General features: G+C 35.7%; 1 protein-coding gene across 17 annotated transcripts in view; it reads left to right on the top strand.

The window, feature by feature from the left end:
• The window catches only part of ROBO2 (roundabout guidance receptor 2), a 1,638,467-nt gene that overhangs the window by 1,246,923 nt on the left and 368,708 nt on the right, over positions 1-22,836 (top strand). The window lies entirely within an intron of this gene.

Genomic DNA, 22,836 nt, shown 5'->3' with positions numbered 1-22,836 from the left:
AATAATGTAATTAAAATGGTGGTTAAATCCTATGGGAAATACAATAAAGCGATGGTGTATAGAGTAACTGGATCCAAGGCATCTATTGACCTGGCATGGTCAGGACTGTCCTCTCTTCCTGGGTGACATTTGAACTGAGACCAAAAGAAAGACTGTCCTACAAAAACCAAAGTGAAAATTCTGGAAGAGGAAAGAACAAGTGGAATGGTCCAGAAACAAGAATGATGAATCTGATAGGAACAATTTACAATTTGCAGTAGATTGCAAACTCAAAATATTTCTTATTATTCTTTGGCACATGAGCCCCTTGCAGGTTTATGCCCCAATAATATATAATTCTCAAATTGTGTATTATTCCTTTAACATAAACATTTTTTAATTTACTGGCACCAATTGCTTCTGACACATATTATACACCTTCTAAATTCAAGTTGCTATGTTTGAGGCTGGTGCTTGTAATATAACAAACCAATCAAATATAGAGAAGTAGAATATATTTTCTCTACTTATGTGAGAAAACTAAAAGGAAGAAAAGTCTACCACAAGGTCATATAATAATTTTACTTATCTTCATGGTCAATTTTGATCTCTGCATAGCTAATCTGACTGATTGCTGCCTCATCAATTAATACTTCTGAAAATTTCAAGTCAATCATATTGTGAACAGTTCAGTAATGCCAATGAGATGAAGGCTGTTTGTCTTGTATTTGGAATGTGATTTACATGTGAAAAAGTAATTCTTGCCTCACTTTCTTTGATAGTTCTGTGGGTTATGGGTAACCCATGTGAAACAGTTATGCATGGGGAAAGGCAGTGTGATTTACAAGAGCACGCTCTTAGGCCCTAGTGTCAGAGGACAAAGGCAACATCTGCTTCGTGAGCCTTTTGTGTTACAGAAGGAAAGAAACCCTGCTTGTCATTATATGCAAAAGAACATGATCCAGTGCATGGAATGGCCATATTAAGGTCTAGAAGTTAATGGGAATTTAAATGATTTCAAATTTTAATATAGTACTGGTATAACACATTTGTATCACTATCCCATATTATGTATCAACTTTACTATTTTAAACAATATTTAAGAATTATAGCCAAACTGTAAATAAGTGTTTATATAGATTTTTATGTCTTAAATTACTACTATGTGTAACCAGATGCTTATATTAAATTTAGAAAAGAAAATGTGAGCAAATTAATTCTCATTCTTTAACTGAAATCTATTTTTTTCCTCAAGAGAAATAATACTTAAAGAAAACTAAAATTCATTTGGTTCTTAACGTCTGTATACAAGACAAGATACATGTTAGTGAATCCTCTTAGCATATACATACATGTGTAAGTTAATATTCGTACAATTTAAAAATATACAGACTATATTTGTGTTTCTGGTTTTTTTTTAATTTTTAAAAAAATGGAAGAAGAACCTTGGGATTGTCCTTGCATATTATAGTCAAATTAGTTCTGAATTTGGCATTTGCTCCTTACAGCCTAACTAGGGAGAGGACCATTAGCTTTCTTAGAGCTTTGGGACCTTGGGCTTTTGCCTTTGGAAATTAAATATTTAATATTGCTTTGTCTGAGCTGGCTTTGAACAGGATCCTTCCTTCATTCCAAGGCAATGTCAAAATTCATAGAAGAGCAACAACTCATATTGTCTACTAAAATCAAATCTGACTCCTCTCTCCTCCCTGCTCCCACTTCTGCCCTTGGGATTGTGACATCATTACCATCTCTGAAACCCTAGGGTGGTTGTTCATGTTAAAATGAAGTGAGATTAGGGTTCTAAGAAAGAGCAGTCAAATATTTGAGTACTAATCATGCCTGGATGTCTGTTATTACTTCTCCGCCAGTGGAATTCTTTTGGCTTCAAGAATTATATTGCAGTCATTTCATGTGAATGTGGACAGAGAATAATACAATTAGGTGAATCACAGAGACAATCTGCTTCTTAGAGCATTCTTTGAAATGAAAGATGCATCTATTTAAAGGTTATCTAGCATATGAAAGGGACATTTATCCCCCAAGGAGAGAAGGAAACTACTTAAAAGGAATAGACCTTTATTAATATTTTTCAATTAAATGTTACAATCTCTTTATCATTTTTTTCTTTTGTAATTTTCATGTTGACCTATGTAAGTGCTTTGTCCACGTAACATTCACACTTCTGGGCAAGTCATCAGATGGGACGAGTTTATTGAAAAAGAAACAGAATTAAAAATTCAATGACAAAGGTTCAAATAGTGTCTGTTTAGAGCTTATCTTCTCAATGTCAGGGCTTTCATGGTTATTGGTTAGGGACTTTTGGGATTGGTTCCTTGATGCTCAGGAGGATGATGTCAACATCAAGGGACGAAATGACCTTACTTTAATTCTGGGGGTTTCTGATGATTCCTTGTATTTAAGCATTGTGGCTTTATTTTTTTTTTCACCGTAGCATTTAAAAGTTATGCATTTTTGTTATTGAACTATTTGAATTAGAAAAGACAGGATAGCTCAATCAGACAAAATTGAAAGAGCTGTTATTGTGTCTTCTCCCCCCTAAAAAAATGACCACTGGGGGAAAAAATGATTTTATATCACATTTTTGGGTAGATTTTATAATCTATTATGATAATATTTAAATAAGCTTTATTAAAATATACATTTAGGAGAAAATGTAATACATAAAAGTGATGATTAGACATGAAAAATTAGAATAGTGTAAATACTATTTTTATCTCTAAAAATGAATAAATGATATATAAGCTAAAAATTTTTATCTAGCTCAAATCTTGCAAATTTGATAATAGGAGAGAAAAAGCCAGTAATGCTGTACATAGAATTTACCTATAAAAAATGAACTTGAACTAATAGTTTTTTTATATATTCCCTTTTTAGTGCAACACTCAAAATTGTGATGTGTATGGGCAAAATAATCAATTCAATTATATATTAAACAGGAAATTCCAGAGATTTAAGAATATTTTTTAAAACATGTCTATCATGCTTTTTTGTCAAAATTAAAGTGTGATTCAAAAGCATTCTTTAGGATAATTAACCTTCTTCCCACTAGAAAAATCTGGTACTAGTGTTCAATTCCTTTTTGATACCACTTGCCCCTGAAAACAAAATCCATATTACTATTACTACTTTCTGTTTGGCCATTTTTATTGAGAATGTTTATGGCTTACAATTTTCTAGTAGTAATCTTTAAAAATTAAAATAAATTTGAATTAAAAAATTTTTCACTGAAGAACATGTACTTTATTTCTAAATATTTATTTTTAATTATAATTTCAGCCATATTTTTATCCAATTTTCTTTTTCAGAGACATATGTTACTTAATAGACTAAAGATACTTTTCTATTACTCAATATAATCACATTTTTCATCACTTTCTAAAACAAGAGCTTGTTTAAATTTGGACATTTTTAGGCAAACATCTCCTTGGACATCAACAAGTACTTTCTGCTAAAATGTGTTCAATTATCTGCTGTGTACAATGCAGAAGTATCCTAGTGACATAGATCTTTACACTGGAATAATCTAATTTTCTCTTCTATTGATGATAGAAAAATAGCTGATATCTTGAGAAGTATATAATGTTTTAATTGAAACCTTATATTTTTTACTGACTTCAGATAATGTTCATATTTCTAATGAAGATGGGAATACAACTCTACTCAGATAGAACAGGGATATGAGAGCAAAACGGATGTGTTTTGGGAAACTGTATACTATGACTTCAGCCCAGACCTCACATAAAATTTTTAAAAAGCAACAAAACACAACTAAAAATGAACATCAGATTCTAGTAATTTTAAATTTCAACTACAACTCTATTTACAAATTTTCTTTGATTTTTGTTTTTGTCTGATGATTATCCAAGAGGTCAGGGATGATTGGCAGGTATAGCAATTCAAATGAAAATAGTTCACAAACTCTACTAAGCATCTCCTGATAAACAGTTGTGATGAATGAATAAATAAAATGCTTCTATTTTTATGCAGAAATATCTACTTTGTACATATTTAATCATCTGTGCCTCAACTGGCCTTTTGCAGACAGATATATGCACTAAACTTTTTACTGGTTGTCATAATAGTAATAAATTATCAAATATTAGATGAGGTGAGTTATTCAAAAGGTTTATGTCCTTTGAGTCAAATTTAAACTATGCAACACCCTCTAAGTCTGGTGAAATAGAAGCACTTGTGAAAAATTACACTCTTTTTTTTTTTTTTTGGAGTGGTACTAACAGAATAATGATCTCATCTTTCTACTTCTAACTTTCACACCATAAAGTGCACAAATCAAAAAGTAAAATAATTATGGTAAGAAAACAAATTTTATTTCAGTTTTCTTGTTTCCTTCAAATTCAGCTTGTGCTGCTTAATGAGAACACTATTTTCAATAATACTTTATATTTTAAATGCCTTTTTGTAATTCATCTATCTGATAGGAATGATGTTAATAAATAAAAACAATAATTATTGCACTATCCATTTGACTTTCATAAGATTAGAGGCAAATCATTATGGATCCCAATTGACAGAGGAGAAAATTGGGGTACAGACAAGTTAAGTCAGATGGCAGGCTCACACAGGAAATAAATAGTGGCTATGCTAGTATAAAAACATCCATCTTCTGACCTCTAACTCAGGGCTCTCCACAACTGTGGTGTGATTAATCAATACCAGGAAGCAAAATAAGTATCAAGAAAAGATCATCCATTTATATCAGTCTTTCCTTTATGTGATTAGAATCTAAAGTACTGAGTGCATAAGGAATCAAAAGTTGAAAGCTTTGCCTATTTTAGTGACTGACTACTGAGCAGTCTTTTATTATTATCAGTAGATTTGACAATAAATACAGCCTCGTGCCACACCCAAATACGTAAACTCTTTCGGAGATATTTTGCTAACATGTGGAAAATGAACTCTTTTAGCAACTCGTTTTGATTTTCTAGTATTTATATACGAAGAGAACACTCAAATACGTACTGAAATATGTATTGCCTTATGGATTGCAATTGGCAGGGGCTGTTAGTCTGAAGGATCCCCACATTGCAAGTAAGATCGGATACATTTATATTTGTGTGTTGGGGGGGGGAGGGGGAGAAAAAGAGAAAAAGAGAATGAGAGAGAGAGAGAATGGTTACTTAAAATGTAACCAAAAGGCAAAATCTTGGCATTTGGCCAAAGAGATGGCCCCATCCTTAGGAGTCCAGGTGCCTTTTTCTCTAGAGCTCCATTTTCTGACCAAAGTTTTGGCAAGCAAAAACTCTTTGCTTATGTGTGTGGGATATATTCTACTTTACCATCTTTGACGGAAAGGAAAAAGATAATTGTTTGGATGAGGCAATTTAAATCTAAGTCTTGGTAAGTTACTTGGTAGAGAAGCAAGCACTCCCTTGATGCTGTCGTTATCTAGAATATATCCTCTTCTGCAGTTTACTGAAATAATCCCCCCAGTGCGTGGGAAGTCCCTATGCATTCAGCTTTGCTGTAGATGTGACTTTATATCAACAGTGACACGACTTGTTTACAAGAGGGTGGTATAAACAGCAAATGTTCTTCCTTAAAACAGCCTTCTTGTTGAATTTCAACAGAAAAGGAGAATAAGTGTAAAAGGAAGAACAGAAGGAGATAATCTTTCACATGTAGAGTAAATTCTAAGGCAGAGGAGAGAGCAGCTGATGATATCTTCAAGTGTTCGCCTTTGAATAAAATATATTATTACCAAGTCTACTGCCTTCTTTTTCATATTTAATGAAGGGCGTTCAAATTGTATTCAGTTTTCAATGTGGAAGGTAATATATGGCTTATTATAATGTGCCTTAATATTTCAAGATATGACCTGGTTTCAGATTAATTAGATTAAAAGTAAGAACGTCAAACAAGGGTGGGGAGGAGAAAGACAGAGAGAGAGAGAATGAGAACCCTAGTACCTCCTCCAACCTGATTTAGTCAACTTTCTAATGTAGAATGTTGCAGTAGACACTCTCTGAAGGAATTCTAGCTACAGCAAAAGCTCCTCTCAACTTTTTGATCTTGGGTAAGCCTTATTTCTTTTCCTAGAAATAAAAATGATATGCATTACCCATTTCAGATCATAAATTATCATATTGCAAAATATTAATTTTTTCTTACATGAGAAGTATTATTTAACACAGTATAACCGGATAAAAATAAAATAAGATAAATTTTAGTTCATTAAATCTTCACTGGAAAATGATTACTAGCTGGCATCCAGGTACTGACCTACATGATCATAATTCCTAGGGCTTGGGAAGCCTTAAGAGTATCTGTAGGAACACCCTGGTCTGGAAGGAAAGTACTTTGCCAGAGTTCTCCAGCTGGGCATGGAGGATGTTTCAGTTTTTCACATATTAGCCTATAAGAGAAAATCATTCTAGGTACAATGTAAATATTCTGTAAATATTCTGGATACAATGTCATGGGTTTGCTGGTCCAGTTTCCTCTGGGTTGCTTAGGAGATGCCTTTGTTCTTTGTGAAACTGTGGAGTAATTGAAGGTACACAGTACATGTATATTTTGTCATTAACATACTTGAGCTCGAACCCCAGCACTGTCACTTATTGGCAGATGGGTGGCCTTGCCCGCATGGTTTAACCTTTCTGAATATTTGTTTTCTGATTTATAACACTAGGTTAATATTGCCTCCTCTAGGAATGTTCTAATATAAACTCATTAAAAGGTACAAATCAAAACTATGAGATATCACCTCACACCTGTCAGAATGGCTAAAATCAACAATACAAGAAATAACAGGTGCTGGCTGTCAAGGATGTGGAGAAAGGGGAGCCCTCTTGCACTGTTGGTGGGAATGTAGACTGGTGCAGCCACTGTAGAAAACAGTATGGAGGTTCCTCAAAAAGTTAAAAATAGAACTACGTTAAAATGCAGCAATTGTATTACTATGTTTTTACCCAAAGGACACAAAAGAATGAAATCCTGCCATTTGCAATGACATGGATGGAGCTAGAGAATATTATGCTAATTGAAATAAGTCACTCAGAGACACATACCATATAATGTCATATGTGGAAATTAAGAAACAAAACAAAGGGGATAAAAGAGAGAGAGAGACAAAGCAAGAAATAGACTCTTCACTCTAAAGAACAAACTGATGGTTACCAGAGGGGAGGTAGGTAGGAGATTGGGTTAAATAGTTGATGGGGAGGGATGTCTGGATGGCTCAGTGGTTGAGCATCTGCCTTCGGCTCAGACCCTGATCCCAGGGTCCTGGGATGGAGTCCCACACGTGGCTCTCTGTGGGAAGCCTGCTTCTCCCTCTGCTTGTGTCTCTACCTCTCTGTGTGTCTCTCGTGAATGAATGGATGGATAAATAAATAAATAAATAATAAATAACCTAAAAAAAAGGTGATGGGGATTAAGGAATGCACTTGCTGTGATGAGAACCAGTGATATATGGAAGTGCTGAATCACTGTAGTGTACACCTGAAACTAATATTACACTGTGTTAACTAAATGGAAGTTAAATAAAAAAAAAAAATTTGTAAAGTACTTTAGATACTTTTAATCCCAAGGCAAATGCCAGTAATCGTTGTTATGGGGGATTAGTCAGTGGCTTTCCCAGCAATTTCCTGAAAGCCGGGTCTCAACGCTCTAGCTGAAAACTCCTGGAAGCAAAGGAACACCTTCTGAAATTTAGTTGTGTTTTTTATGGTGGTGAGATAACATATTGGGACTTCAGAATTGGATTGCTTCTTGGTATTTAAATGTCCAGATTCCTTGGAGCCATAGTAGTAAATTAGTGACAAAACAATAGTGATTGTATCATTATGATATGTGTAATTGGTCATGTTTTTTTCTTTTTAACATTTATCGAGTCCCTGATACGTATCAGGCCTCAGGCTAGATGCCTTAGGTTATAAAGCAATAAATAATTCTTTTCCCCAATAAAGGCAACCAGTAGACAAAATAGATGTTTCTAGTGGAGAAAATTAATTAACATATGAAGCAGAATAAAAAATGAATTAAGGGCTAATTAATAGATGAACCAGACACATATTGTAAAAAATTGGAAGAGTAATTGCTTTTGATGGTGTGGGTGAAAGACAGTAAAAATCAAATTTTTGAACATAGGATTGGAATAGTTTGGGACACAAAAACACAGATAAGAAGCTATGTAGCTTGCAGGAAGGCAGGGATCCATAAATATCATTGGGTTTGTCTAAAGGATTATTAGTACATGGATGGAAAATGATAAAATACAGAGAAATCTTCCATAAAACTTTTTTTTTAATTTCCAGATATTAATGGAGATGTTTTTGGGAAATTCCAACTTAAGTGCTTATGAACACATGAGTAAAAACTGCTTTTTCTGAGAAAAATAAAAATAAACCCTTTGGACTAATCTTACCTCGTTTATGGTTACAAATATATTTCTGTTTTGATTTAAAATGATGAGGATGATGGCTAAAAATAAAATGAACCAAGTTTTATGCATATTGCATTTTAACAAGTTAGATGCCTCATTGGAATGCACTGCCTTCTTGCTCCACATTTATTTTTGGAATTTAATAAGGCGCCTGTCATATCTGCCTCAAGGCTAAAAAACATCATGGGGGAGAAATCCAAAGTACTGTCATGTTTGAGTGACATGGAGCCAATTTTATTTTATTTCCTTTTCACGGGAGGGTGGCTGAAATTAGCCCGCCTCACTTCTGAAAAGGCGTCGCTATACCATCTGTTCTAAAGGCCTTGTGCTGGTTAACTGGTAATGACATTGACCAGTGACATTTGTCAGGTGGATTTGACTCGGAATACTGAGAGAGGACTTTCATTAAAAAATTAATTCTGTGCATTGTGCTGCCAAGCTCATTCTCATGATAGATTCTGGTATAGGGCCACATATCTCCAGAAGTGGGTCTCATTACCTGAGAAACTTGGGAAGGTAATAACTTCTTTATTTCTTCTTTGTGCTCCCAGAGCACATAATGAACATGCTGACTCATGTAGCTCAGCTCTCCTTAGGATGAGGCTGTGTGAATATGATGGAGATTTCAGGCAAACTGTGGCAAACACTTATGGGTTCTGATTCTCATGAAGGCTGAGGAAGAACTTGGCCACTTGCTGTTGCTTTCTTCTAAGCTGATGTTTAGTACAATGTGACTTTTATAAATAGAAGCATAATATGGTATGATTTAAATGGAATCATGATATTTTAAAGAATTTTAAGTTAGAACAGGTAACACAGAATGATCTTGCAATTGCTGAGTTATCTATAAAGTCGGAGATCATAGTTACCTGAGGGTTCTGGCTGAGACATAAAAATAAAAGGTGGACCATTCAGTAGGTATGCTATTGGAATAACTGGGATAAGTATTGTGTTTTGCTAATTAAATCAGAGTTAAGGTTCATTATTTTTTGGCAGTCACTATGGGCAAGTAAGCTAGTGAAATGATGTGAACATAGTACTATTATGAATTTATGAACATAGTACTGCTATGTCAAATAATGTGGGACAGCCCAGGTGGCTCAGCGGTTAGTGCCGCCTTTAGCCCCAGGTGTGATCCTGGAGACCTGAGATGGAGTCCCACGTCGGGCTCCCTGCATGGAGCCTGCTTCTCCCTCTGCCTGGGTCTCTGCCTCTCTCTCTCTCTCTCTCTCAATCTCTCTGTCTCTCATGAATAAATAAATAAAATCTTTTTTAAAAAAATAATGTGTACTGTGAACCAAGTCAATTATTTGTAATTAGTCGCCCCTCCCGACCTTCATTATTTTAGAATTTCCTGCCTCTTGGGTAAACGGAAAAGGAATGGTGAATCTAAACCACTTTTTGAGGGCACCTGGGTGGTCAGTCAGTTAAGCATCTGCTTTGATTCAGGTCATGATCTCATGGTCCTGGGATCAAACCCCACACTGGGCTCCTTGCTCAGCGGGACCTACTTCTCCCTCTCCCTCCACCATTCTCCCTGCTTATGCTCTCTCTCTCTCTGTTAAATAAATAAAATCTAAAAAACAAAGACCCACTTTATGATGAGTTTGTACCTTCTTAGAAACAAAGAGAGATATATGAGTTCTTCCCTGAATCTCAGGGATCCCTAGGATTGAAAATTGAGTTTGGCTTCAAATTACTAAGTATATGTATATACGTGTGTGTTGGATGGTAGGCAAGAAGGGGAGAAGGGTCCTCTGTTGGAAAGTTTAACCCTGAGATTGTGTGGCTTCTCTAATCCCAACTCTATGGGTTGGATCAATCCTTAGTTATACGGAAGATAATTTAGTGGTAAGGCCACATCTAAACCATTAGCTATCGAGCCAACATGTAATAATAAATGTGAAATGTGGGATAGCAAAATAAGCTCTGCCCCATGGCAAAGGTACTACACGCTTTAGCATTCTCAAAGAAATATGAATCAGAAGACACCAATTGTCTTTTGATATGTTGGCACTCGACATTTTAGTTCTCTTTCTGATGGAACTCCAAAGCAATATTGTGTAGATCCCCTAAAATATTCTGAAAGCTATCAGGAAAGCAATTTAGCACTTTTTTTTGGTAAACGATGAATTCAATTTAAATACATGCCATTCCTTAGAGAGAATATGCCTCTAGATTATAGCTGGACCTCATCTTATTTTACACGAGCTATCTCGTGGGGGCATAATTTCTCAGTCAAAGAAACATGAAGATATATTGGCTGTTTGATGGAAATACTTATTTGCTTTCCCAAACACTTTATCGCTTAACTGGTCATTGACAACTGATGCTAAGAATTGAAGAGGGGAGGGTGAATTATATTCAATTAAATGAAGAGTTTAAGGTAAATTCTCATGAAAAAAAAAATGAGCTCCACCTGAGTGGCTCAGTGTTTGAGCATCTCCCTTCAGCTCAGGATGTGATTCCAGGGTCCTGGGATCGAGTCCTGCATTAGGCTCCCCGCAGGGAATCTTCTCCCTCTGCCTATGTCTCTGCCTCTTTTTCCATATCTCTCATGGATAAATAAATAAAATCTTAAAAAAAATGGGAGCCACCTTGAAAATATTTCATTCCTAGTCAACAATTGCATTTACTATTTGGGTGGTTATCTAGCAAGAGATGAGTCATTCTAAATAGTAAGAAGTCTTTAGTCCATGTCACTAAAGATTCCATGCTTGGAACTGCTTTATCTAACTTAAATGTATCACTAATGATGTTGCTGTGGAATTGTGTAATGCTATTCCCATGAGCAGCTCAGAATAGCTCTCAGGCTTTGAGTCTAGTCTTTATTCCTGGAGCTGACAAGAGTAGGTTGTCATGGAGCTATGGGAGAAATCAGCAGACTCTATTTATGTTCTAGGTGAGAGGATACTGTCTTCTGGAAAATTGCAGAATTAGTTGTGCTTCTGGGGCTTCAGTCTGAGTGCTTAACAAAGAAGACTATGCACGTGGGGGCCAAATTTTGTTTGTGGATGGCGATGAATGTAGCTGGATATTCACATCTCAAATAGAGGCCGGTTGCCTCCTTCAATTATTTTCTCATATATACATGGGCTCCTCTTCTTCTCTTCAGTAAGAGTAATTGTGTTACTTATAGACTATTTCCCCTATGACCAGAAATTCTGAAGTGATAGAATCATCTTCTTTGACAGAAGTTTGCAGATGTTACGTGATTTTTCCTTTGAATTTTAGTATATTTTTACCATTTCCATAGCATTTCAAGGCATCCAACTGATCTGGATTTGAATCTCAGGTCTGCCACTTACTGTTTGATGTTAAACAAGTAAAATCACATCATTAAATTAGTAATAACACTGTGAAGGACAATTACACAATAAGATGAGGTTGGGGGATCATTTGATTGAAGTGTTTCTGATACTTGAATCTACCAATTTTATTCTCATAAGCGTAAAATTTCTTTACCATGTTTTTTTTTTTTAATCTGAATTTTTATTTCATTGAAAACTGAGACACGAAACAAACTGAAACTACAAACAGCTTTTTCTGGGTTACCTGGAATCCAGCTATGACAAAGTATTCTGCTGTGATTTCTGTCTATTGTTTTTTACAGTTGTTTTTGTTCTAGATGATATGATCTAGAGAGAGAAATAATTAAAGTCTCACACACAGATGTATTAGTGAAAAGCAGTGACTTTAAGGCAACATACTATGCTGAGAGACTAAAGTTTTTGCAGATGTTTGAATAGAAAAGGATGGTTGCTCCCCATATGGCACCTGACAGCCTTGTCTACATATTGCAAGGGATGCTTAGTTTCATCTGAATAATATCACCTATCAAGTTAAAATGAAGTTGTTAATCTAAGTTTTAGAAATTGCATAGTTTTATATTTAAAAATTTTGTGGGGATGCCTGGGTGGCTCAGCAGTTTAGTGCTGCCTTCAGCCCAGGGCGTGATCCCGGGGACCTGGGATCGAGTCCTGCATTGGGCTCCCTGCATGGAGCCTGCTTTTCCCTCTGCCTGTGTCTCTGTCTCTCTTTTTGTGTCTCTCATGAATAAATGAAATCTGTAAAAAACAAAAAATAAATAAAAAATAAATATTTTGTGGACATAAACATATGGAACTTAAAACCTATTTTATATTTGTGTAATATAAAACAAATATTAAGAGAGAGAATGTTTCTTTTTAAAAATACCTTTCTTATTCTAATAAATTTTGAAGATAGCTACTCTAAATGATGATGATGACAATAATGATATCTAGGACCTATATCTATAGGCACAGAAAACTAAGAGCTGGCTATAAAGTGACCACGTGTTTGAGTTAGTGTCTTTTCTCAGCTTTCCCTGTGTAAGTTTTACTTGAGGATCCCTGCTCTTAAACCATTCCAAAGAATTTCTTTTCTGTATAAATACAGAAAAACTCTGCTATAACATAGCACACTAATACTATACATGCAAGAAGTCAGAATTATAGCCCTAAAATATTGTTATCATATAGTCATAAGTAAAATGACTAGCCTATTTCAAAAAGCTTCAGAGAAGCATATTAACTTTAGATCTGGAGAGACCTAGAACTGAATTCTGTCTTGGCTTTTGATTGATTCAATTTATGACTTTGATCAAATTGTTTATCTTAGGGCCATTTTCATTCTCCAACTCTGTAAAATTGAGGTCCTCAGGCTAATATGGACAATCACTGGGTTGTCCCTATTGGGCTTTCAACAAATGCTCAAGCTCCTTCCATTTTGTCTCTTATCCCACTGATGGAGATGCCTTCCCCCTTCCTCCTTCCATATCTGGTCTTCCTTCCACCCCGAGCTGGAGCCATATGCCTAAATGTTTATCCCAGAGAGAAATCTAACATCACCTGAGCAGATGGTTGGTTTTACTTTTCAGGTTTGAAAAATTTTTAATCCTTCCTCAAAAGTAAATTAGTCCAACTAGACAAAATATGTACAGTCTTTGTGCACCATGACTGAGCTGGGCACATAAAATACCAGAAGCAGACATAAGTCTTTTGCTTCAGAATCAGACATTAAAGTGTTAACTGACTGAAATAGGCATTTTCTTTTTATTGTCCATTTTGCAGTCCTTGGGCTTACTGTGGGATACACCTGGATTGTGTCTCAATGACCACTGAGTGGTGGCACTTTTTGGTGTTTGCTTTTTTGCAGCCATGATTCATGAGCAAGGAGAGACCACCCCTTGTTTTTAAAAACCAAGGGAAAAACTATGGTGACTGAGAGTGACAAATGTGTGCATGACTTGTCCATAAATCATTCGTTTTAAATGGCATTTGATTCTTTCTAAAGAACAAACATTTTACATCTTATTTTTAAATTAGGAATAAATGGAAAGTTTTGGTAAATGAACTCTAACTGATCACCTGTTTGGAAAAGGTAGATTATTTGACAAAATAACATTAATTTATATGCCTAGTTGTACTAATCTTCAATTTATGTTGTTTTGAAAAAATGTATGAGTGCACTGACGTTGGCATTATAGTTGTGTGTGGAGCATTTTAAGATCCAAGTAAAAGAAAACTAGGAAGTATTGCAAACAAATTTTGAGAAGTAAGCACAGATTAGGAGTGCGCAAGCCAGCATATCTCTATGTTTCTCCAGGTGGCCAACAGATGCTTATATTTGATTCTGTAAAAAGTGGACTGCCTCTGAAGTACAAAATTTCAACACTAAATTCTGACCTGATTTAGGATATTAGAAAGATACTGTGGTTTCTAAGAGACTTCTTTAAAAGGTGAACTTAGAAATTAATTGTAAATGTTCATACAAGCCAAGAAAGTATTTCTGTAAGTTAAGTATTTATATATACTTGTATGGAAAGGAAATTTAAAATTAAACCAGGTAGAAAACATGATTTACCCAGAATTTATCCACATAAAGAGCTATGTCACATAAACTACAGAAATAAGTTGAATATTCTTTGAATAGCTCTATTGCAAAGGAAAAAATCTTAAATTTTGTCTCTTTAGAAATTAAATCTAATATTACCAAAGTTTTATGAAATGTGAATCCTGACATGAAACAAAGTTTTGCCTGGTAGGAAGAATCCAAATCTAGTTGGACAATGAAAATCGTGCAACATGATTAATAGACCCGCAAGACTTTAAAATGACGGAAAATCAGATTTCTTTCTTTTCTTTTCCTTTTTCTTTTAGCCACTGAGAAATGACAATATGTCAACAGTGGGCTAATGTTGTGTCCTTCCATTTTAAGTATATGAGTTATTTCCGTAAGAAGATTGTGGTTTTCATAGAGACAAGGATGGATTCTAGTCTGTAGATTTTGAGAAAGTAAACTAGAAATAGTAATAAAGAAATGACCTAGAATCATGAATATAAATTGACATTTAAAAAACCTATAAGGGCACCTGGCTGGCTCAGTCAGGAGAGCATGTGACTCTTGATCTCAGGGTTGTGAGTTCAAATTCCACATTGGGAGTAGAGACTACCTGACAATAAAATTAGTAGGGATTACTTAATAAAATTAAAAAAAAATATTTGATGTATTTTGTTCAAAATAATCTTAAAAAGACACATATTAAACAATTTTTCTTTTGCTATTCTATTTTATATTTTGCTTAGTCACTATCTTAAGGACTAGTCCTTAGTTTTTTGTTTTTAAAGGTTTTATGTATTTATTCATGACAGACACACAGAGAGAGGCAGAGACACAGGCAGAGGGAGAAGCAGGCTCCATGCAGGGAGCCTGATATAGGACTTGATTCCAGGACCCTGAATCATGCCCTGAGGTAAAGGCAGACACTCAACCCCTGAGCCCTCCAGGTGTCCCAAGGACAGTTTAATTAAGCAGTTACTTTTAATTTTTGAGAAGATCAGGAAATATTGCCTTGTTATTTCTTTAAAGACATAATTTTCTGCTACTGAACAGTGATTGCTAATTAAGTCAACCTATTCATATTTTAATTGGATCAATACAACGTGCTAAATTAGTCTAATGCAGTAGTTATTTTCTAGGGAGTCAAAAGAGGACTACACCTTAGAAGAAGCTTTATCATTTAGTAAGCAATTAAAACAGTTCTTTCTTGGGTTTTTGAGAGAATGATGATTTTGGCTCCTTTCTCTATGCTGAGAACATAGAATCTGAAAACTAAACTACCAAAGGAGCCATAGGTGATGTGGAACTTGAATACCTTTCAGAACTGTTAGAAAAAAGGGGAGAATTGTTTCATTTTTTAAGTTTGTTTTTATTATAGCCTGTTTTTACTCTCAGTCATTTTTTTGTTGATTGCCAAATTAGAGTTAGAAATTAAAGCACTTTCTAGGATAGCATTTATTAAAGACCTGCTCTGTTCTAGGCACTTATTTAATTTATGTTTATTTAATCCTTATTTCCTTATTGAGCCAGCATTTCCCTTTGACAGAAGAGGAAATCAAGTGTCAAAGGGGTTAAGTGTCTTGTTCAACGTCACCCAACAAAATGTGGCAGGATAAGGACAGGGTCCCAGATCTTCTGACCCGAGGTCTCATGACCTTTCCATTAAGCTCCAATTGCCAATTTTGTGCATAATAGGAATAGGCTACTGTATCTTAGAGATACAGTAGAAATACACTGAAATACGAACTTTCAACTGTATTGTCCAAGGGAGAAGTAGACTTGAGACTTTTCAACTAAAGATCCCAGATATCTAGGGTGGTAGAATTTAGGTTAATATTGGGGAGATTGAATTTTCTTATAGTAAAGGAAAGATGTAAATGGGATATTATTAAGTGAAATATGAATTTAGGGGAACCAAACTCTTTTTGAGTTTTGAAATCAAGTTAAGGTATTTGAGTCTGAAAGTAGTAGAGAAAGCGTTTCTTAAAAGGCACCTGTTAGTTTAAAAAAAAGGGGTTGACAAAATGAAATTTTGTAAGAATTAATAAAATGAGCCTAGAATAAGGTATTCCATGCTTTAAAAACAATTCAACTAGTAAGTAGTAAATGTAGTATACACTGAATAGATTTATTTAAGCCCCGTTCTTTGAGGTCCCTAACCATGTGACCACAAATCTCGACTGCCACCTTGTGGCAGTATGGATATCTCAGAGACTGGCTCCAGGGAGGAAATTCACCTCTCAAGTGCTGAGAAGTACCAGAGGTAGCTAAACTTAGTTTCTTACCTCAGGACCCAAACAGTTTGGGGTAACACAGTGTGCTTCTTCTAGAGTTACTACCCAACTTCCTACTGTATCAATGCAGGAACCCTGCAGATGTGGGTAGCAAAGCTATTTTACAGATATCACAAGATGAAAACCATGAGCAAGAATAGGAGCTAAATTTTGTTTCAGATTCTTTTGTAGTCATAGTGGAAGAAGGCATTATGTTTTTAAGTGGATCCCAAGCGCCAACACAATTTTTTTCTGGAAAGTACATTTTAATTTATTCTATAGAAAGCCATGAGAAAACAGTCTTGCCAATGGAAATCCTATGGGTGTGTAAGAACAGAAGGCTTCCAGTTACTTCTAGACATTTAGCAGCATTCATAAAACTGACCAATGGTGTTTCTGTCTGGAGGATGAGTAGTTACTGCAGGTTGTAAGCCAGCTTTGTTGTCAGCCCTGAGCATGTGTTTTAATTATCACATCAAAAAATATCTTTGATTCCAAAATGATCAATTATTGAAGCTCTGTATGTGATAGCTAATGTGTCTATAAACTCATTAACCCAATGAAGCCACCTAATTGTCAACAGTTGATCAAAATTCTGTTTGTCTTTAGATAATTTGTCTTTGGGTGCCAGTGATCCTCCTGTTTTAATTCCACTAGCAGAAATGGGATTAATACATCAATATGCAAAAAAAAAAAAAAAAAACACATCAAAATGCAGATGACAACAAAAGACAAATCTAAAATTCTTTGTATTTTTATCATCCTAGAAATATTTTTAAAAATCTTCAATCCTTAAATCATCATTTATTTTCTATTTTATAAGGTTTAAAATGTTTGTAATATATCTCAGTGTTAAAAGCAAATCTGCACCAAATATGAGTTATGTGATTTGGGAAAATTATTTCATCTCTTTGTTTATGCACATGTTATGGATAACATCATAAAGTATAAACAGAAGTCAGAGGAGTAAAATGCTTTTTGAGTGTACTTCTCAATACGTGTGTATGTATGTGTGTAAACAATAACCCTCTCAAAAAATAATCTTTTATTCTGCATAAACATCTTGATAGCTTCTTATATCTTATTTAATATAAAGATTATGGGAGGCTTAAGTATTAGTATAAGACATTAGTACAAAAAAAGCTTCAGAAATTATCAATTAGTATTATAAAGTACCTTATTTGTGAAGAATATTGATAGAGAAATGAGTGAAGAGGAGTAAGCTCGACTCAAGAGAGCCTTTTGTTAAGAGCAGAGTATAAAACCAAGACTCACAAGGAAGCACACAAACAAACAAACCCTGGCAATGTCGGAGTAAACCAGCCCGCTTGGCTCAGTAATTTATGTTGTGCACCACTAATTTCTCAGGCAATTTTTAGAGCCTTTTTGAAAATGGTCTCCGAATTATGCACTAATACAGCACTGCTAATGAAAGCCCTCCTAGAACACAGCCTCATTAGCTCTCACTCTTTTTGCTAATCCACAAATTCTATCCTTCTTGGTGGACACCTGGTGGTCCCCCTCCCCTCCCCATATCTCAGCAGAGATGTAATTGCCAAGGAGAGGAGCGAGGTTTCATATTACCTAGACGTGTGGCTTAGGCAGACTCTTCCATGAGACTGTCTGTTGTCAATAATTAAGAGCTATCAAAACACTTGGCTAATTTACACTTGATAATCTGAAATGAGGGTCCCTGTGATCACCAGCTTCTGTTTTATTATTTAAATATACATAGTGCACAAAGCGGACTGGGCCCTAAGCAAGCCTTATCAGGGAAAAGATTGGCTTCTCAGCAAACAGGATGTAGCCCAAAGGTTATGACAAGACAGAGCAAACACAGCCCTGTGAATGGTCTTTATTGCTGAGGCGCTTCACAGAGCAGGTGGGATTTTAGAAGCTCTTTTGAACGCTAAAATGACAAGACCTGGCAAGATTTAATTGGCAAGCTGTTGTAGTCAAATGCAGGGACCATGAAAATGGGCATGCATTTTGGACTTGAGTAGAGAGCTAGAACACTATTTCAAAGGGAATGATCGCTAGAAATAACGAGAAGTCATGATACATTGACTGAAAGAAATTAAAAGTGTCGATCTTTAGAAATGCAAACTCTCAGTAAAAATAAAGGACAGTGCAGTCTATATGTAAACAGTGAAAAGTCCTTGGTAAAAATGGTCATCGTATTTAGGTTTTCAACACCCTTAGCTTAGCACAGGGTTGACTACCTAACTAATCTGATTACTTGAAAGTAATTGCTTGAAGGTAGTTAAGTCACAATACCCATTGACGAAAAGTAATCTGTAATAAGGAATAATGCCATAAAATTCTTTTGATAACAATATGACAGGGCGTGTTATTTGAATCTATCTCCTAAATAAAATGCTTTGCTATAAGGCCATTTAAATAGCTCTTTAGCTAAAATGTCTTGAGGGGAATCTGGAGCAAAATAACATGTATCAAACTCTGCTAGACAGGAAGTGTATGACAAAAGGTAGTGATTTTCTGACCTATCAATGAGACACATTCTGTTTCAAGCGAAAGGATATCTGGAAATTTTAGGTGAATCTAAAGTTAGAAGCAAGATTAATGGTGGTTTAAGTAATAACCAAAAAAAAAAAAAAAAAAAAAACACTGTATCACTCAGTGGGAGGGGAGAACAGGGCTGTTCTAGAAGTTTGTATCTGTGTTACTTTTTATTTAATCATGTGTTCTTCCTCAGTTTTCTTAACTTTACTAGGTAAGAGATTATACTCATTTTCCTCAGAAGAACAGATCACTTTAACAGTCCAAGTTAGAGTTTCAAGTATTTCAGTACTCATTTTTGCCAAATTGCCTGTGATCCTCTTTAAAATCCTACCTGCGCTTCAAAGTCCTGCTTATATGCCTCCTCAGGGACCTTCTGCTGTAAATAAGCCAGATCTTTCTTCTCCACTTCCAAAATACCTTTCTTTGGGAATTTATCCCTTTCATCTATTTATCTGTATTTATGTACCTAGGAATCTCCCCAGTGAGTTTGCCTTGAAGGCAAAATATCTTTTAATTCATGGGTGCTTTTCAGAAGCCCTTCATGATTGACCATGACTGACTACTGTACCTTTAGTTCCTTCTCTACTTTCTTCCATCTGACTTTCCACCTATGCTAAGCCATTGGCTGAGCTCTGAGCACTCCATCCTCTTTTCTTGGGTTGTTCTTTTCCCAAATGTTTTGTTCCCCTGGCTAACTGCTTTTAAACCTCCAATTCTCAGGGGAGGTCTCTCTTCCTTTGCAAAGCCCTCCCTGATACTTTTGTCATATTCATATCCAATTTAAAAACCCTTCTCTGGGTTCTCAGCAAATTATCTTCTACGGTTACACTTAGCATTTCATACACTTATTATTGTCTGTTTCCTTGTATGTCCCCTTGAACACAATTTCTTCTCTCTTTGAGATGAGAAATATGATGAGTGTTTACTAAGTACTAGGTTATGGTGAGTGCTTACTAAGTACTAGGGGGTTAATGTATAAATCAGCATTAGTAGAACTTACCCATCATGAGTGTTGGGACTTTGTTTTGTATATCCCCTATACCTTTGATGCTTGGCCCATAGTAAATAATCAATGAAATCATTGCTGAGTGAATAAAAAAAAAATACATGAATAAAAGTATTGTATGTCTGAAAAAGAAAACAGCTGGTTACAAAGAGGTTGTGTCGTAAGTAAGAATTATAGCTGAACACCAGTACTAAGAATTTAAATTATGACCAAGCTAGAGATGAGAGTAGTACAGCTTAATATTTTGGAAGTGAGCAAAGTATAATAGCAGAAACTAAAAACATGATTGCACACTAGCTGCTGTTCTTTGACAAATAAACTCTTATTCCCTAAAAGTTTACCTTAACATTTCAGCAGCTGACAATAATAAAAGGCATAAGAGACATGTGAAAGTACACTCCATTTCATAATCACTTCCGGGCTTTGTCTGTTGACTCCATTGTGATGGTTCAGATGGTTCCGTTTGACCCTCACCTCTAGCCGCTCCAACCTCAGAGCCAATATTTATTGCCACATATGGGCTATGCATGGCAGCTGCAAAATCCAGATGCCAAGCTTTGGAATGTGTTTTTATGGCGGCACCATCTGGGGCTCTGGCCAGCCTTCTTTATTGTCTCTTGAATGTTTATACTAATAGCTTAGCTGGGCCATGGCACTACCTGTGGGACATGCTGAGGGTCAGGCTGTTTATGAGATCCTCTTGTCATTCTGGTTAGAATTTCCTTTTAAATGACTCTCACATGGTATCAACTTATTCCTCTTAATGTATCTGCGATGCCCCGCAGAAGTAATAAAACAGGTGGTCAGCGAAATTAGGAAAGGGGAAGATAGCACTGAGATAGGATGTTTTTCATGGATCCTCAGCAGCCTATTTGTGGATTTGGGAGGAAACTGTGAAGACTCTTACAATTTATTGAATATATTATTTAACACATGGGGCATGGAAGACACACCTTATGATATAGTTGTTTATCCAACTCATGGGAATAATGTACTTTTGTTTAATTGAGGTGATAATACTTCACAGCATAACCGAACAACATTTTAATTCCTGTGAAATTGAAAAAAAAGGGGGGTGGGGTAGGTGGGTGTTATTTCTCAGCAGTCAATGGACTGAAGATTTACTTGCAGCCCTGGATGGATAAAGTGACTTTTTGTGATCCAGAACTGTGATTGAAGAAATTTCTCTAAGGTGAACCACATCGATTCACTGTTTTGAATTGCAATAAACCCATCAGTTTAAATGAAGCAATACAGCATAAAGAAGATTCAGAGCAAACAGTAATTTAGTATGTTCTTGTAGGGCAAGAGGAATTGGCTCTGGGAGTTTAAATGACTTACCCAAGGTCACACAGGCCATAGATCCAGAGTGTAAGTGAAGATGAGATTTGTACTATTATTTGATGATGGTAGGACCATCAGGAGAGTCAATCATGATAATCGAGTCCCTGAAATGATGAAATGACCTAATAATGGTGCCACATCCCCTTCACATCGGTGCTTCAACACTTGTGCCGCCCCAGTGGATAACCTCACCTTTTGATGGTGGCTTTGGGGATAGGGGATGTGGAGCAGGCTCCAGGCAGGCAGGAAATGTGAAGGAACTGCATTTGTTTGACCTCTTGGAAGCCTCTTCTTGGGTGCTAGACTTTATGGCAATTTCACAGAGAGGCTGCCAACCTGGAATCAGTGATGAAATGAGGCACTGTCAGCCTCTTGGTTTCTAATCGGCCTGTCATCTAACCAAGAAAGGATCTGGGGGCAAATTGAGTGTATGGGAAAGCAATTTAGTTGGAGATATGCCTCTGTTCTCTATGTCTTCAACAGAAATGAGGTGCTTCATTTTAAATAAATCCAGGAAGAGAGAGAGACAGGACTTTCATGAGTGCCTGTGGCCAAATGGCAAATGTGTTCTTGGAGAAGGCAGGGGCGGTTTACGGAAGCAACCTCACAAGTGATATAGGCACTTAAGAAAACAGCGACAATTAGATCCAAGGGAAGGATGATATTCTCTCCAAAGACACTTTAAATAGGAATGAGCTGTTAAAGCTTTTCTGTAGACTGAGAATAGACCTTTTTAAACAGTGTTTCGTCTTGGAAAGAACAAGACATATTGCTACACTGTGTTGTCAGTTCTCTAAGGAAATAGCATAAAAGGGAGCTTTTATTGTGGTTTCATCCTTTGTTCTGGAGAATCTGTGCTTTTATATACAAGAATATATTTTAATAGAAAATCATGACAATATTACTATTCATATATCAGCAGTAAAATGCTGAGATACACATATATATGCTTATATATGCATGTTTGTGTGCTAGATTTATTTTAAAAATTGGCTCATTGCCTCAATTGGAAGAAAGTACCATTCTGGAAAAACCTCTGGCAGTTCTGTTCTAAAATAATGCATTTCAGATTTCATCTTGTGTGTGAATGAGATGGGAGAAAAGTTTGTGGTACTCTAAAATATCCTTACACTGATTGACGCATTCTCAGACCTGAAAAATAGTGGCTTAAAGCTGCCCACCTAATAATTTCTACCACTTCAATTCTGTACATTCACAAAACTATTATGGTTGGGAACCAGCGCATCACCAGCTCCACCGTTTCATACGATAGTTGGAGAATATCTTTGAGATGAAGTTCAAACAGATATTCTCAAGTGACACAATAGGTTATATGTGGCAGGTTATGTTGAGTGATTGAAAAACACATCCTACTATTTTATCTTCCTTTTGAAATCTGTGTTTTGCAAATTGAAAAATGG

Source organism: Canis lupus, chromosome 31 (assembly GCF_011100685.1).
Source record: "Canis lupus familiaris isolate Mischka breed German Shepherd chromosome 31, alternate assembly UU_Cfam_GSD_1.0, whole genome shotgun sequence".
NCBI classification, from domain to species: Eukaryota; Metazoa; Chordata; class Mammalia; order Carnivora; family Canidae; genus Canis; species Canis lupus.
Note: the sequence above shows the minus strand (reverse complement) of the source record. Positions and strands in the feature narration are given on the sequence as shown.